Source organism: Mus pahari, chromosome 7 (assembly GCF_900095145.1).
Source record: "Mus pahari chromosome 7, PAHARI_EIJ_v1.1, whole genome shotgun sequence".
In the NCBI taxonomy this organism is placed as follows: domain Eukaryota; kingdom Metazoa; phylum Chordata; class Mammalia; order Rodentia; family Muridae; genus Mus; species Mus pahari.
This window is the reverse complement of record NC_034596.1, coordinates 28,334,277-28,351,848: the sequence shown is the minus strand read 5'-3', so window position 1 is coordinate 28,351,848 and position 17,572 is coordinate 28,334,277. Positions and strand designations below refer to the sequence as shown.

At 43.5% G+C, this 17,572-nt stretch overlaps 1 protein-coding gene across 11 annotated transcripts in view; it reads right to left on the bottom strand.

The window, feature by feature from the left end:
- The window catches only part of Myt1l (myelin transcription factor 1 like), a 402,403-nt gene that overhangs the window by 189,705 nt on the left and 195,126 nt on the right, over positions 1 to 17,572 (bottom strand). For all 11 annotated transcript variants that reach the window (XM_029541111.1, XM_029541118.1, XM_021202071.2 and 8 more), the window contains exon 4: positions 9,218 to 9,353. The gene's annotated coding sequence lies outside the window, so the exon portion shown is untranslated. The remainder of the gene's footprint in view (positions 1 to 9,217; positions 9,354 to 17,572) is intronic.

Genomic DNA, 17,572 nt, shown 5'->3' with positions numbered 1-17,572 from the left:
TGATTTCACCTCTGCTTCCTCACGAGGCTCTAGCAGGGCTGAGCAGCATATTGAAGACGTCTGGGAATATCTTCTTGTGTCCACTGTCACAGAGCTGCACCATGCATGCACCGAGACTCCAGCGCCTCTTCCCGAGCCAGGGCTATAATTCTCAGCAAGTCTCTTGGCTTATTCTCAAGGAGCATCCTGTCTCTGCGTCCTCTCCCATGTGTTTGGATTGTATAGCTCTATGTGAGAGCCCCGGTCTCGCAGAGGGCCAGCTCTCTCTGTACTTTGTATGGACATCACTGTACCATATGCCATTGCACTCTACCTCAGCATTCTCTTCTGCTGCGTCCCTGCCACATGTCTAGGAAGCACACCACTATCCAAGTGGGACTCTCTCTTCCCCCCCCAGAGCCACTGTCAGCTTGTGCCTTTGGGGTGCTTTTATTATGCTGGTCTGCAGGGTTTCTCTGCAGATATTCAATGAATATTAACATGATCATTACTTATAAGGAAGAACACAGGCATGCATATTACCATGACCTGTGAACATCTGCCACTAGGCTATGCAAAAGAATCTCTCCCCTCTGAGGGAGCCCCTTCCATTCCCTTCCCCCATGGCCTTGCTTTCCCTTGCAAACACTCACAAATAAAGGTGATTTTAAAATACAAAATGACACTACCCAAATCTCTGTATCCTGTAGTGTTTTGTGTAACATCATATCTTGAGATGATTGGTTAGGTTCATATAATTGAACTCATTAAAATCTCATAGTGTCTCATGAGATAAATGCAACACAATTTCTTAGCCAGTCTCCCATGGATGAATGTGTGTGTTATTTCCCCAAACCCTTCTCTTACCAGTAAAACTTCAATAAATGTCACAAACACAGTTACACTTCTACTAGGCTTACCATGCGACAAGTGCCACTTAAATTTATCCAACCCCTTACCATAGCCCTCAGGGGTATAAATGCAATGATCATGACCGTCATATGGAAGTTGAGTATCTGCAGCAAACACAGAAAGCATCAAGACTGGCCTGTGCCCCCAGCATGCAGGCTTTGCACATGCAGCAGTTGAGGAGGAGTGACTACCCAGGGCATGCTTTCCCGGAGTTTAGTGCTATTTCTAGTGGCTATGCCACACTCGTACAGCACCATTACCTATTTGATGGTGGTTAGTAAACACGTAATTGAAGCTGAGTATCAGATCCCGCGGGAGCAGTGTGAGCATCTTTCCTAACATGAAAAGAAGAATGTCTTCTAAGCCCTCTGCCCATTGCCAGTTCATCTTCCTGCCAAAGTTCATCTTTGAATTGTTCTGTTTGCTTGCTTGCTGGTTTGTTTGAGATGATTTGGGCTTATGAGGCATAGGCTAGCCTCTAACTTGCTATGTAGTTAAGGATGACCTTAAAATCCAATCTTTCTGCTTCCACCTACTATGTGCTGTGATCACTGCCAGCATGCTCGGTTCAGTATCTTACCACATCTGTCCATGTCTATGATATTCCAGCCTTGCTGGTTTGTTTTGTTTGTTTTTTACATGTGCAGAGTTACAACCATGTCTACCCCAGGACTTGGGCCTTTTTTACTTTAACTTCAAAGTGTTTCTGATAAGGGAAGATTTCAGTCTTTTCTATATTATCCATGTTCAAAAAGCAAGGACCCCCATCAGACTTAACTGGTGGTTAATGGATAGCAAGCAGTTTCATTTCTATCTAAGTGTTTTGCATGGATCTCTGCATTTATGAAGGCTTCATGTGGAATATGGCTAACGTAGTTTTTATCCTGTACATTAGAGTAGGTCTAAAAGAAAACCCAGCTATGCATCTAGCCCCCTGTGTGCCCAACAAGGATGGTTCTAGGAATTTCTGGACCATCTGGCTGCATGATAGACTTCATAGGTGCCAAGAGAAAGAATATATTTCCCTAAACATTCTTTGGCAGATGTGTAGCACAATGATTCTAATACTAGACCAAGCTACATGTTTCTATTTTTTAAAAATCTTTTTTTTTTTTTTTTTGGTTCTTTGTTAATTTCCCATCACGCACCCCAGTCCCTCTCATCTCTCTATCCCCTCATATCCACCCTCTGCCCTTGTAACCTCCCCCCAAAAGAAAAGAAAATAAGATAAAATTGAAAAAAATCTTTTCGTGGAATCCGTAGAGTGTCACAGTGTGTCACACAGTGTACCCTTTTGACCACATAGCTTTACTTGCAAATATTCATTGCAATGAGTTATTGGTCTGTTTCAATGTCTTTGGCTTCTGCTACACTGTCTATACTGGATCCTCACAGGAACTCTTTTTGGATATACTGTTGCCATGTGTTGTAGAGATCCTGCAAATTTGGATCTGCAGGACTGGCCCTTTCATGCACTCCAGAAAATCATACATGGGGTAGGTGTTGAGGAGGGCCAACACAAAGCCCTGGATCTGGATCTGGAAGGTAGCTGAGTTAGTCAGCCCACCAGCGCTCCTACACCCATACCACCAGGGGGAGCTCTCCAGCACTTCTCTGGCTAGCTCACCAGATGTCACAACTGGTAAGGAGAGGGTCACTCTCCTGCTCCCATGTCCTTGGGGTCAGCTCATGCACACCTTTACCCCCAGGGCCAGCTGTGCTTTACTACCCAGGTAAGGTATAGGGCCCATTCTCCTGAGTGTTGCAGCCAATGAGGGACAGAGCCAGCTTTCCCACTGCTCTATGACCTCAGGACCAGCTCTGCTACCTGCCGTAGGCAGTGAGGGGTAAGGGGATAGGGCATCTCTCTGTCACCCAAGCCACCCCACAACAGACTAGAGACAGTGCCAGCTCTCCCATGCACTTGCCCTTGGGGCTGGCTCACTTGTTCCCCAGCTGTCAGAGTCTTCTATAATGTGCTAGCTCTCTTGAGTATGGTAGCTAGGGAAGGGCTGGGCCAGCTCAGCATAGTGCCTCAGATGTCCAGAATAGGGACATCTGAATGGCCTCTGGTGGTATACGCTCCTGGGACATCAATAATGACTCTGGCTGACACAGACAGGGCCCCCAGCAGCAGCATGGGCCCAGATGTCCCCATGGCCTCAGGTGGCAGTGCAGGCCACTCATATCAGCCTGTGGCCCCCAGGCAGCCTAGCCCTCCGAGAATCACATGGTCGCCTGTGGACACCCACTTGGCCCTTGGTGGTAACTTGGGCCACAGACATCAATCAACACAGCACCCAGATACAGCAGGACCACAGAGCCAGACCTGGCCCTTGGTGGCAGGCCAGGCCACGACCTCACCATGGCCTCCTCACATCTACCTGGTCCTCACTGCTGTCTAGATTCCAGTCCCATTCCCCTCCACAGTGTCTCCTCGGCTTCACTTTCCCTTCCATCTCTCCACCATGCTCTCCACCTTTATCATGGTGGTGCCTGCAAAAGGTGCTTGGGTGTCTTGCTTCTGGCCTGGCCACTGTGGGCTGGTCAGGCCATGGCCACATGTTTCTATTTTTTGGACAGAACTTTGAAAGGGTCAGTTTGGTTGACTTCATATAAAGGGAACCATTGCAAAACAAGAAGAAGGCTTAACTGAAAGACCCTGAAACAGAATATGGTACTTGCTATTTCGGCAGGATATTCTTCGCTAGAACTACTAATAACAGTTGGTCCCTAGCAGAGAGATGGTACCCAATCTTTGTGTCAAAAAAAATTAAGATCCAAGGAGAGGGTGTAAACTGTTATTAAGGAGAGAGTATGAAAGCAGTAAACGAGTCAGTATTTAGCTTAACTACTAGGATGCAATTTCCCAGCAGGACGGGCCCTTCCCACCACAGATTTTAGCCGTGACGCGCCTGCTCTTCTTTGTTCTTTATATTACTTATTCCTCCTCACACACACATCTCATTTTGTTTATGTGTGTTTTTTTCCTTATTAGGGAATCTTTTTTCCAGGCTCACACGAGTTTCCTGAGAAGCTCGGTCATAGGCTCCATCCCACAGGACACTCATGTGGCTGACTTCCACTCACTCAGCGAGACCTCTGTCTGCTGTTCATAGCCCTTCTACCATTCTAGTTATTTAAATCCCCTCTAGGATGTGGCTCTCTGGGTTCCTAGCTACCACCAACATGGATGGGCCCGAGTGCCCTTGCCCACTTCTCAACTTTGTTTCCATCCAAACCCCTACGGGCTATGGTTTCATTGTCCTCAGTGGGGAAGAAATGAATATCACAGAGGGTTGTTTTCTATCACACTCCTGGGAGGACAGGAATGGCAACCAGGCGGTCTACTTTCCAGAAGGCTGGTGGCCCATGACCTCAAAAGTGCAAGTCATGAGAAAGGCCAAGTTTCTGTGATTTTTCTAAGATAACTTCCAGGAAAATCAAAGCTGAAACAAGTTTATGCATTTTTAACTCTTTCTAATATGTGTAACTTATCATTGTAAGGAAGTCACAAGAATTCAAATAAAGCATTACAAATGAATCATGATAAACAGTTGAAAAGGACTTAGGATCGTGAAAGCAGGATTCAAAATTATAATTGTTAGGTTGTTTTCCAGGCCAAAAAAAAAAAAAAAAAGAAAGAAAATCTGTGAGAGTGGTGAAGTAGACACACCCACATCTTGTTCTCTGGAGGCTGAGGCTGGTGGACTGCCATGAATTCAAAGCCAGTTTGGGCTACATCGTAAATACCAAGACAGACTAATAAACTACAGTGTGAGACCCTGTTTCAAAGAAAACAAATTGTTATCCATAAACAAAAATAAACAAGAACCTCTTGTTAACAGCCTTGACACACACAGTGAGATAGCTGATTTAGCAGCTTTGCAAACTGTGCATACGCACAGTCCATTACACATGCACACAGATACATACAAATGACACAGGACTTCTGACTTAGCTTGGTAGAATGGTTCAGTAGTCAGAGACATGGGTTCAAAGGTAAAATGCCTACCTATATCTAACCCCCCTGGGCCATTTCCTCACCTGTAATCTCTAAGTTCATACTACCATACACTACTTGTATACTATTTTGCTCTAAGTCATGATTATGAATGTAGGTGAGAAGCTATAATTTTACAGGTTATTTTGAGGATGAAGTAAGTTAAACAGTACATTTAATACCAATGTTGGCACAAGTTGGCATTAATATACACTTAGCTATTGTTATGTCCTTTTGCAGCTAAGTAGATGGACGTAATCTCATTTGACTTTGGCATAACCCCTTAACACCCAACTAAGACTTCAAAGGAATGGATTTGAGTTAAAGTTTGCTGAAAGTACCATCTTCTCAATGGAGAGGAACATTGGTTTATAAATCTGGAGCTAAGTCTGAATTTCTCCTTCTGGGCATGTGATCCCTGATAAAATTGTCACCATTCAGAATGCAGTCCACATGTGTCTCTGGAAACAGATATTGATTTTATTTTCAGTCGTATCTTTAGCATGGACATGGGATGGCCAGTGAGCTTCCTACTTGGGAACTGTGCAGTGAATTGGATTGCTTCTGCACCAGCTGCAGGGCATCACGGATGTTCATAGCTCAGCTAATACAGTGGTAAGTGGGACATGAGAGGACAGGAAAAATGCTCTTGGTCTACATGTCATTCCCTGGCATTTTTCTGTCTCCAGTAAGAATAGACCCAAAGTTCTTATGTAGAGATGCTTAAAGAAGTTAGCAGCTATAGACAGACAAGGCTGGGGACCAGACGACTGGACAGTAAGACGTGAGAGACCTTGAAAGTAGTGGGATTGATGTGTGGACAGGATGGCAGCTTAACAGGAAGTGCTGATCCCTCTACTGACTGAGGTAGGGCTGAAAGGAAAGCACCAGGGGAAGCTACAGTGGTGTGGCTCCGGGGTAGATGGGGTGACCAGCAGATGAGAGTATAGACTGACCTGTCATTTCTAGGATCGGGAGGGTACATATATTTTTGGAGAGACTGATCTGTTCTGTGCTCTATCTGAGAAGGATGTACTGAAGCTCTGTAACTTTCTTTCCATTGCTGTCCTAGGTCATCCTACAGACTTCTTACTGATGTAGTATGATGTGAAATGAGTTCCTGATCTAACTAAGAAATGAGTTGAGTGCCACACGGTCTGCATTCCTTTCTATGGACTCCTCAGGAGCCCTTAAAGGCAGTGGTCTCCTCTTATTTATTTTTACATCTCAAGAGACAAAGTTCCTGTCATTGTTGCAACCATGAAAACAGGTACAGAGACCATGAACACAGGCTTTTACCCCAACACCTTCACAGAAGTTGCCTGAACCCTGCATAGGCCTTTAGTTTGTGTGTGTGTGTGTGTGTGTGTGTGTGTGTGTGTGTGTGTGTGTGTGTGTGTGATCTATCTCATATAGCCCAGTTTGGCCTGAAAGTCACTATATAGCTAAGGTTGGCCTGAATTGATCCTCCTGCCTCCACCTCCCAAGCCCTAGGATTACAGATGTATACCAGCATGCCCAGCTTTTGAATATTTTTCTTAAACTGGAAACGGACTGTGACTAACATCTGAATATAATGGCCCCTTGGAGTTGGTGACTCCATGTTGAAACTGGATCTGCAACAACCTCCTTCATTCTTCCATTCATGCTGGTTCATATATACCCGGGCTACTCCCAGAGATTATCCTAGGCTCCTTGCTAAGTTAATGGAACCTTCTGCACTTTGGGTGAGAAGTCCTCCCTTCTGTGGGATTGGTAGTTGGGCAGGGGCGGTGGGTATGCGCAGGGTTATATAACTTCAGCACATGATAGGTGATAGGTACACACAGTTATTCCCTTCTGCTCATGGTTAGTGTTGACTGTGAATGATGCCCTATGACCTGGGAACACCTACGTTTGGGAGTCTCTAGTCTATTATAATGAGCACTATTCATGCAGTGGTAGAGATTCTGTGGAACCTTCAGCCATCATCAGCACCCACCAAGTTACCAGCAGCAAACAGAGTTGTTTAAGAATGAAACAGCATCTTCAGGCCAGAATCTGAAGAGCTTATTATTTACTAAGCCAGACTCAGAAAAAGTAGGTAATAAAATATATAGTTTTAGATTTTTTTTTAGATTGAGAAAATGAATTAAAGTCATATTACATATACAAATTGTGATGTATGAAAACTCATCACTAGAAAGAAGGAGAACAGTGTATACATCCAATTAAGAATCTTAGTCATGCTATTCATGTACTCGATGTGATCATTCTCAAAAACCTCATTTTTCAAGGAAATATTCTAAAATCCACATGGAATCCCAAAAGACTCTGAGTAACCAATGAACTTACAGCTATGCTACTATACCTGAAATAGTATAATGTTGCCAGGGGTTGGGGGAAGGAGATAAAGACTCAGGACAAACCATTGATCCCCAACCTTGCACTCAAAGCCAAATGATATTTGACAAAGTATCAATACGGGAGAAAGGGTGGTCTTCAATGAATGACAGCAGGAAAACTAGAAACCCGCACGCGGAAGAATCAAGCTGGATCCTCACATTAAGACTGTAATACAACCAACTTTTGTTTGAGGATGGATCATGACAGAAATGTAGATGCTAGAAGTGTAAAAGCCTTTCGGATCATGTAGAGGAGTTGCTTCACAACAGCAAACCCGAGTCTTGAATATGAAGCCAAAAGTATAAGGAACAAAGAAAAAAATAAGTTGCACTGTATCATTTTTTTTTTGAATCGTAGAGTTTTCATACTTTGATGGACAGTATCAATAGAGCTAATGCCACTTGTAAAATGAGACGGAGTGCTTGAAAATTCATTTTCTAATAAAATTTTTTATATATTTATAACATAGGAAGTGTTTTTACTACTCAACTACAAAAATGCCGTAATTAAAGACAATTTTATATCTCTACAAAAGGATATAAAAGTTTCTCCTCCTCTGCTTCCTTCTCCTCATTATTGGGTTTTTAAATATGGCTTTAGTCTGTAGCCAAGGCCTGCCTGAAATTCACTGTATAACTCAGGTTGACATCAAACTCAAATGATTCTCCTGCCCGAGTCTCTTTAAGTAACATGGCCTCTACAGGCATAAACCACTGTTCTTGGTTAAAATAATACAGTTTCCTAATAAGTACGTAAAACCATATTCAACATCATTGATCTTTCAGTAATTTTAATAAAAACTGCAGTGATATACCATTTTACACTCATTAGGATGTATACAATATACAGTATTCAGAGAAGTATATAATGGTATACCAACTACAAAAATCCTCACAAGTGTAAAAATACCATATGATCCATGTGACCCACACTTCTGCTTACAGAGACATATCCAGGATGTTTTTTAAAACAATGATCTAAATATGAATTTATCCATCCTGAGTTAATGGCAGCATCAGTCCTGACAGGTGAAAGGCAGAGACACATGTGTATATCCAGTGCTAAGACTATATACTAAAATATCAGTCAGCCTTAAGAAGGAAAGGAATTCTGACATACAGCACACGATATACTAATATGTGAAGCCAAAAGGGCAGTCACGGATGGACAGAAGCTTTATGGTCCTACCTATACAAAGGCCCCGAGAGCCCAGATCCTCCAAATCCTAAGGATAGGAGGAGGCATGGAGGCTGTTTGGGAGGAAATGAAGAGCTGATACTTGGTGGGTATCAAGCTGAGATGTGTAGCTATGTAGAGCTCAGAAAATAGATGCTGAAGACCGTACACACATGTGAGTAGTTTCAGGATCCATGAGCTTCATGTCTAGATACAGATACGATGAACTTTTCTGCTATGCCGTGCTATTTTATCATGGTTCACTGACAGGAGCTCAGGGATAACCTAGAATTCTGTAAAGGGGACAGCTTGCAGGTTCTCATGATGTTCAGAAAGATCCATCAAAAATGGACTGGGCAACCTTTCCATGCACTGCAGTCCTAAATACAACCCCCCAACCCCCTCCCTAAACATGGAAGCCCTGATCCGAACTAAAAATGTAAATAGATCCAACTTCCCAGGAGTTAGCACCAAGGGGATGCTACATAGCTAAGAAGAATGGACGGTCCTGTTTAGGGCCAGATACTTCCATTTTACTCCACAGTTGGATCAGAGAGGACTCCCAGGTCCTGATCAAGCAACAGGAAGCACACCTCCAACGTCACACCCTGCTTTGTCATCGAGATTAAAGGATGCTTTGTTTAGCAAATTAAGACCCCTCCATTCCCAAACATACGTCAACACTTGTTCACATTAACAACTTGTAAGGCAAATGTACAAATCTTTCCTATGTCAGGCACAGACAGGCTGGCAGATCGTTACCTTTACGTGGCTCCTGGAATATCCATAAGTCTGTGGGGACAGCTGGAGCCTTTCTTTTGTTGACAGTGTGAGAGACACAAACACTGGACTGGACTCAGTAACTACATCTTCCCCTCTTCTATCGGATGTGGCCACTCTAGAGAAGAATAGAAAAGCAGGATAATAAGCTGATAGGCACAATAAGAAGTAATCCTACATGAGAGATGCGATTACCAGGGCACAGGGCTGCTGGCACGACATTTGTAATGAGTAGCAAGGTATAACAGGCTAAGCACCCAGGCATTCTGTGAGGGGACGATGACACCCCCCCCCCCCCCTATATCACAACAGAGTTCTGATCAGGCATTCTTTATAGAAAAATCCCTTTAGGAAACAAGTTAATATTGCAATGTGAAAATAGCATAAAACCATCATATATCAATAAAACTAGCTATGAGAGTTATTTGTAATCGGCTTAAAAAGCATTGAGATTGTGTGATAGATCATAAGGCTAATTGGAGAAGCATAGATTATATTTTATTTTCTTCACTTCAGAGGATAGTAAACCTGCCTGTGGTCACATCCTCTAAAATATCTTGCAAGAGTTTGTTATTTGCTGCTATGAAAGAAAGCCAAATAAATAAATAATATATAATAAATACATAAATAAAAGTGTCCTGGTTTAATTTCTGATGCTGTGATAAAATACTCTGGCCAAAGCAATTAAGGGACAGACTTCTTTTTGCTTGAGTCCTAGGCTTACCCACCTTGATTTCTTATCCAACCCAGGACCACCTGCCTCAGGTCAGCACCACCCATAGTGACCTGGCCCTGAAGCATCAACTGACAATCAGGGAAATGCCTCACAGACTCAGCATATGCCAATCTTTTGAAAGCGTTTTTCTCCATTGAGGTTTCCTTCCCACATGACCCTAACTGTGCAAAGTTGATAATAACTAACCTGCACAAGGGCCAATGAGTTTTATTGGGCTTATTCACAGAACGTGTGGCGTGTGGGTGACCCCCAAAGCAGCTACAGTGGAAAGTCTCTATCCACCTTTGACAATGGCTTCCCCATTGCCTCTCAGATGGCATCATCCTGTCAGATGAGCTGCTCCAGAAAGCACCTCCAGTGATGATGCAAAGCCATGTGGAATCAGGGCAGAGTTGCATACAAATAGCTGGGAGGAGGGGTTGGAAGATTAAGTGAAGGCTCAATGACTTTCCCCAGCCCCTCCTTCTAATGAGAGATGTCAACAGTCAACGAGACAGATGGTGATGAGAGCCTGCAACTTGGCACAACTGATCTGATGAAGATGGAGGCTCATTTGCTTAGAGGACAGCATCCTGTAACAAATGGATTTAGGCTACCCACCTCCCCCACCCTCCCAAGGGCCCTTGATGCTTGTGTGTGTGTGTGTGTGTGTGTGTGTGTGTGTGTGTGTGTNTGTATGTGTGTGTGTGTGTGTATGTGTGTGCGCACGCGTCCATCTGCATATTAGGATACACATACATATACACCATGATTTGATTAATATATAACACTATGTAGAAATTCACATGAAAATTAACAGGATCATTAAAACCCCACCTTTGCCCAGTTGCTTGGTATTAGTGAAGAGAGTGTGTGAAGAGTATCTGGTTGCCCCATATGCTGGGTGCTCACTTCTGATGGATCCTGGGATGAGCTCTAAGTGGAGTGTTTAGCAGGGAGCAGAACATGCAACATAGCAGACTGTCCCCACTCTTTCCCTTGTTCTGTTCCCTCATTTCCCATCAGAGAATCTGGGCACAGAAGAGATTCGGATGCAGTTAGAAGGGATGCACAGGGATCTTGCTTGCCCTTTCTTCTGCATCCCTTGCAGATTGCAAAACTACAGGGTATCAACTACCCAGAGTAGCATTGGGTCATCTTCCCTTTCCTTAGACTATGAAGTTCTGTATGTATGTATGTATGTATGTGTCTCTGTATGTGCCATAGTTTAGCTGCTGAGAATTCACCAGTGTGTGTGTGTGTGTGTGTGTGTGTGTGTGTGTGTGTGTGTGTGTGTGTGTGTGTTAAGTATTATACCCAGTGTGTCCCTATTAGGGGATGCTATAGACTTTGGAAGCTGTGTCCTGATGAAACATCCTTAGATCCTAGTGACCTTGAAGGGAGTTAAGCTACCCTGGCTCCTTTTGACAGAGCTTGCTCTGCCTCCTGCTCCTCTCTCCATTTCATCTGACACCCACCGAAGCCTTGAAACAATCTTCTGCCTGGGCTTGAAGTGATCCTAGATCTGGGAGTCAAAAAAAAAAAAAAATCACCTTTTCCCTTTTAAGTTACTGGTTCTGAGGATTTTTGTTACAGAGGTGGAGAGATGACAGACATTGGCTAACCCTGCATGTACAGTTTTATAGCACTATGTCATGTGTAGGTGGAACATCCACTGCCATTGTCAGCACATGGAACACCAGTCACTCAAGGACACTGGGCTACTTTTTTATGGCAAGCCTTCCTCTGAGCTTCTGTCACCTCTGCCCCCAGGCCACTGTAATGATACCCATATTTCTGTATTTTGTTATGCCAAGAATGTTTTAAATGGAGTCTTACACTACATGACTTTAAAAGTAGCTTTTCTTAATTAGCATTTTCCTCTGGAGACTCCCCAGGTTGCTTTGTTCATTGACAGTTTGTTCTTCTCCGTGGTTGAATAGCATCACATGACATATTGTCCCAAGTCCTTCATCCTCTGAAGGACATCTGGGTAATTCTCATCTGGGGTTCTCCAAAACAAAGCTGCTGCAAACATTTGCACATAAAGTTTGTGGGTGAATATGCTTCTGTTTTTTTGGGAATATTCCAGGTCCATAGTGGGCTCCATAGGTACTATCAGTCTGACGTTTTAAAGGAACTATTAAAAAGGTTTTCCAATGAGGCTGTGACAAGTCACACACCATCACTGTGTCTCTGGTTCTGCCAAGTGTGGTGCAGTGCCTCCTTGGGCTAAGCCCACCCTTTCCTTATAGGGTCTTCGACTGACCACTGCCTGTCATCTTAAGTGACATGTAGGTCCCTGTCTTTCTCCACTTTCTTGCCAAGTTTTGTTTTTTTTACTATTGCTTTTCAAAAGCTGGCTGTGTGTGACACACTTAGCTGTGGTTCGGTACCAAGATTTTCAAATGCTGTGCCAGTCCTTTGCTTCACCTTTCTGCATCTTATCAGGACTCTTTGTGGAGAAAAAGTTGTACTTTTGATGAATTCCATTTTATTGAATTCTCCTCTGTGTTTCTGTGACTGTGGTTTCGCATTTCACTTTTATCTGTATCATGTTAGAACCTGCTGCCCAACTTACTGCTAATTACAACAGGGCATCCTGGCTCCCAGTGGGCACTCAGCCCACTCATTCCTAGTTTGTTAGGAAGAGAGAATACCTTTCCCCCTGGGGTGGGGAGATAGCTCAGTCAGTAAGACGCTTGCTTTGCAAGTGAAAAGACCTGCGACTGACCCCAGACTCCATATCACAAAGCTACACATCATGTCTCATGCTCAGGAAGTAGAAATAGGACGATCTCATCAACTCAAGGTTCACTCAATCTCAGAGTTCCAGGCTGTCTCAACACACAAAGTGGACAGCATCCTGGGTAATGCTGGAGGTGACCTCTGGCCTCTACATGCACACATGTGCACACCCCCTATATACTTAAAATACACACAGGTACACATACACACCACTTCTATTCCAGCACCAGGGATTAGTCATATTAACAATAATTTTGCATTTTGCAAAATTATTTCAAATACCTTATTACTGTGTGGTCTCACTGTCCTCTGTGGGGAGGGTAGATCATTCCTTTTCTTTTCAGAGAAGCCTACAGAGATACGGCCAAGTGGTTAAGAACGCAGGGGCCTTGCATTTACTGCTCTTTATGGATGCCCATGGGACCTTCAGCACATGAAGGTGACCAAGAAAGGGTCAAAGTGCTGATACAGAGAAGGAGCAAAGCCAGAGAACTCATGCTGAAATCACAGCAGATATAATCACGGCTTGTATGTGCTCAGGGACAGTGGGGCCATGTTGAGTGCTGCAGGGAGGATGCTGGGCATCTCAGGGAGGATGCTGGGAACCACGGGAGGATGGCACCCACCCTGCCTTGTGATTGCAGTCATCTGTCTCTCTCTCCTTCAGAAGATCTGTAGGTCCACAGACTCTTACAGGGTTTATCAGACTTTGCTACCCTGAGTCAAGACTGTTGCTCAGCAGAGGGCAATGCTCTGTCCCTGGCATCCCTGATTCTCATCCTGAGCGAAGGCATCAGAGTAGAAGCCATGGAGAAATGCTGCCGTCTAGGCTGCTGCCATCTTGAACTCTCGGCCGCTGTGATTACCCTAATGAGACCTGTGTAGGATTGAGCCCATTGATACAGAGGCAGTTAGCAATTAATGGTTGCTGGGAGGGGGAGGAGGAGATTTCTTGAGAAAATGTGGGTCTCCACACTGGATTTTTGAGGTGACTTGTTCACTGTTACAAACTCTTCCACACTACATATGGCAAAGCAGTATGGAAAAAATATAGTTTTAGGCCAGTGAGTTATTAATGGTTAAGATTCTTTAAACCTTAATTTTTATTAATAGTCATGATATACTAAGAAAGAATTGTTGTCCCTTCTTAACAAGAGTGCGTGCTGCTTAATTTACTTGAAATCGGCTATGTGGTCAATAAGCATTATTTGTCCCAACATAGAAACGTATTGATTACTGTGTATTTTGTCCTTTAGGGTTGTTCTATACTGAGATTTACAAACTTGGTAATATATCTTGTACTGAAAATAGACAACTTATCTAAAATGTTTGCTTCAGGGGCTAAAGAAAGGGAGATTTGTTTATTTCCTATTCTTTCTTTCCCTCTTCCTTCTTTTGCCCCTTTTAAATCTTTTCTCCAAAGGATAGGTTAGTGAAGAACATTCTTCTCCAGGCTGACATCTGCAAGTCCTTTATCAGGTATTATAATGTAAGTTGGATTTTTTTCTTAGTCTTTGAGCTTGGTGTACAGCAGACAGTTGGTCTGTAATGTATATTTTATCCTATTGTTCTCTTTAATATAAAACCAACCAAAGAGACTATAGAGATGGTTCAGTGGGTAAGGTGCTTGCTATGCAAATGATGACCAATGATTGAACCCCTCTCAAAAAATCCATGTTAGAAAATTGCTGGAAGGCTGGGTATGGGAGGCAGAGACAGGATGGTCTCTGAGGCTTGTTCCATATCCAGACTAGAAAAACCAGAACTTCCAGGTCTGTAGAAACCCTGCCACAAAAAAGCCAAGATGGATGGTCTCTGAGGTTATTCTCTGGCTTCCACATGCATGCACAGGCAAGTGAATGTGCACCTGCATATGCATGAGCGTGGGTGCTCACACACACGTGCACACATACCGTATCTACAAACAGTCACACTGAGCATATGGCTGAGATTCAGAGAGATGGGGCAGATAATTCTGGGTTAAATTGGCTCCTGGCTATTTGTACATTTGGCAGTGTGCTTTGTACATCTGTGGCTTAAACAGGATCAGGGTATGTGTTGTGTGATAAGGAAACATCAGAACTGTAGACTGACTATGGAGTTCCCTGGCTGAGGGACAGCCCATTGAGTGGCTGCATGAGCACTATGGAGTGGTCTCCGTGGAAAATCACAGCCACAAGCGAGCCACCGCTCCAATAGAAGACCAAGTTATTGCTGCTTGAGTGGGAGACATATCTAGGCTATTCAGTTTTAAGTGTCTTTGAAACAGCTATTTTAGCACCTTTGTTAGCATGGCAACAGTCAGGAAACCACCTCTTGCAACAACCCAAGCCAGGAACTCAGCGCTCCTGCTGGCGCGCTCTGCTCCTGAGGAGCCAGCATGTATCAGCTGCCAAACACGATTATTCACAGATGGATGAGCCCGGAGGGAGGCTGCAGCCCTCCACAGACTCTCACCCAAGAGAGAAAGCATGAGCTGTATTCTTCTTCTTCCTTCTGCTCACCTGATGGACTTACCCTGCCTGGGACCCAGGACACACTCCTATGAGTCCCCAACTTGAGAGAGTCTAACACCAGCTGCACAAACTATGACTTCTGTTATCCCATTGCAATGAATGACAGAACACTGATTTTAGACAATGTAATATATCTTCTCATTGTTTTCAGGTCCCAGAAGGAAAGACTTTCAAGTGTGCTAGCCATTCCTATCTCTAAATTCCTGAACAAATGAATGTGGCTCTATGGATGCCTAAGGATGCTGTACCTACTATTAGTTTCCACGATAGAGGATGGAGAGTGCTTGCTGACATGCTCCTTCTGAGCATACCTATCAACTCGTGCCTTGCACAGCCCTATTGGACAACATGCAGATGCTAGGGAACACCCCAGAGTCCTAATAAAGAGGACACTGCTGGTTGGTGAGCCATGCTTGCAATAGACCATGCTTCTCACCTGTATCTGTTTCCTCCCGCAGTCAGCAACTCACCTGCCTTACTGTGTCCTCAGGGTGAATTCACCCATGAACTTTCAGAATTAAGCTACCACCTGTATAACAAGCAGACACTGTATACATCCATCTGGAAGCCACCACAAGAGTCTTTTCTGCTCCTTGATCCTTGGCCAGTGCTACACTGGGGACATGTTTAAACAACACCAGGATCCCTGCCCTGGGACGTACAGTCTGCGACTGCTACCTCCCAGTCTGCCTCTGTCTGTTTTGCTTCCTTTTCTGTGGGAAATAACCCCATAACTTCCTAACATTCCATTATCTTGGAGGATAATGTTTTCAAATTATTTTTAAATGTTAGGATATCTTGTCTTGCCACCTAAATACATTAGGAATGTAAGCCACAAAGTCAAAATTGGCAAAAAGAAAAAAGAATAAAAGAAAAGAAAACAATAGCAACAGCAGCAGCAATAACAACAACAACACCTCAGACATCTGAAGCTCAATTTGAAGCTTTCCTCACACTCCATGTCCAGGGCTATTAGAATATTCTTGCTTTTAATATTTTTGGATTCTTCCTCAACAGGAAGGGCAGCTATTCAGTGGTCACTAGGAGCAGCCTGTGATTGCACAAGAACAAGTGTTCTTAAACTCTGAGCCCAGAGACTCGAGCTTTTTATTGAAAACAGGGATATTTACAAGTCTACCTGGCTCTCATCCTTCTACCAATTCTCCTGGTTTACGCCCAACTTCATTCCTCTCCTGTAGAGCAAGAACTGTGGGCTGTGCTTCTGCAGGACACAAGTCCAACATTTCAAACACTCTATAACCCAAAGCAACTTAGGGATAAATGGGCTAATCTTACTTACAGTTTACTGTCCATCATTCAGGAAAGTTAGGGCAGGAATCTGGAGATAGGAGCTAATACAGAGACCATGGGGGGAGCGCTGCTTATTGGCTTGCTCAGTCTGCTTTCTTTTATACCACAGGGGCGCCTTTCCAGGGATGTTACTACTAACAATTGGCTGGGTCTTCTTATATCAATCACTAATTAAGAAAATGCCCTACAGAGTTGCTGATAGGCAAAATTATAAAGTCATTTTTCTCAATTGAGAGTCCTTGTTCCCAAATGACTCTAGCTCGTATCAAGTTGACATAAAAATATCCAGGACAATTAATTCTTTGTCAGCATTACACACTGATATGACACTATTAAACAATAACCTTTCCTTTTTTTGTTCACCCCCCAAGATCTCATATTAATATCAGAATATGAACATAGTATAACTTTAAAAGCCTCTCAGACTTTGAAATTGTAAAGTCTTTAAAAGTTTAGTCTTTTTTAAACCACCCAGACTCTCTGTCAAAGTTCAAAGTCTCTCTAAAATATCCAATCTCTCTAAAGTTCCAGGGTCTCAGAACTGTGGGGGCCTGCAAATTAAAAAACAAGTTAAATACTTTTTTACTTCAAGAAGGAAGACTCAGGAAGCAGACACGATCAAGTAAAATCAATGCAAAAACCTAGATCCAACAGTGTAAATAGTTCACTATTTAACATCTCGTACCCACTCACACCCTTCCAGGCTTCAAAGGGCCTTGCTAGCGACACTTCTAAAGCTCTGCCATGTAGCTTGTCTCAAAGGCTCAGGCCAACTGCACACCTGATGCTCTGTGGTCCTATCATGCTACCAGCATTTCCAAAATGCTAGCTCTCCACAGAAACTTCACCCTCACTAGTAGCCGCTCATGGGCTCCACTCAGGGATTTTGAGGCTGACACAGGATGCCAAGCTTCACCTTCTCAAAATGACCTCTTCAATCCTGTGGCTTCTCTTCTTCCTTTCTTTCTTTTTCTTTCTTTCTTTCTTTCTTTCTTTCTTTCTTTCTTTCTTTCTTTCTTTCTTTCTTTCTTTCTTTCTTTCTTTCTT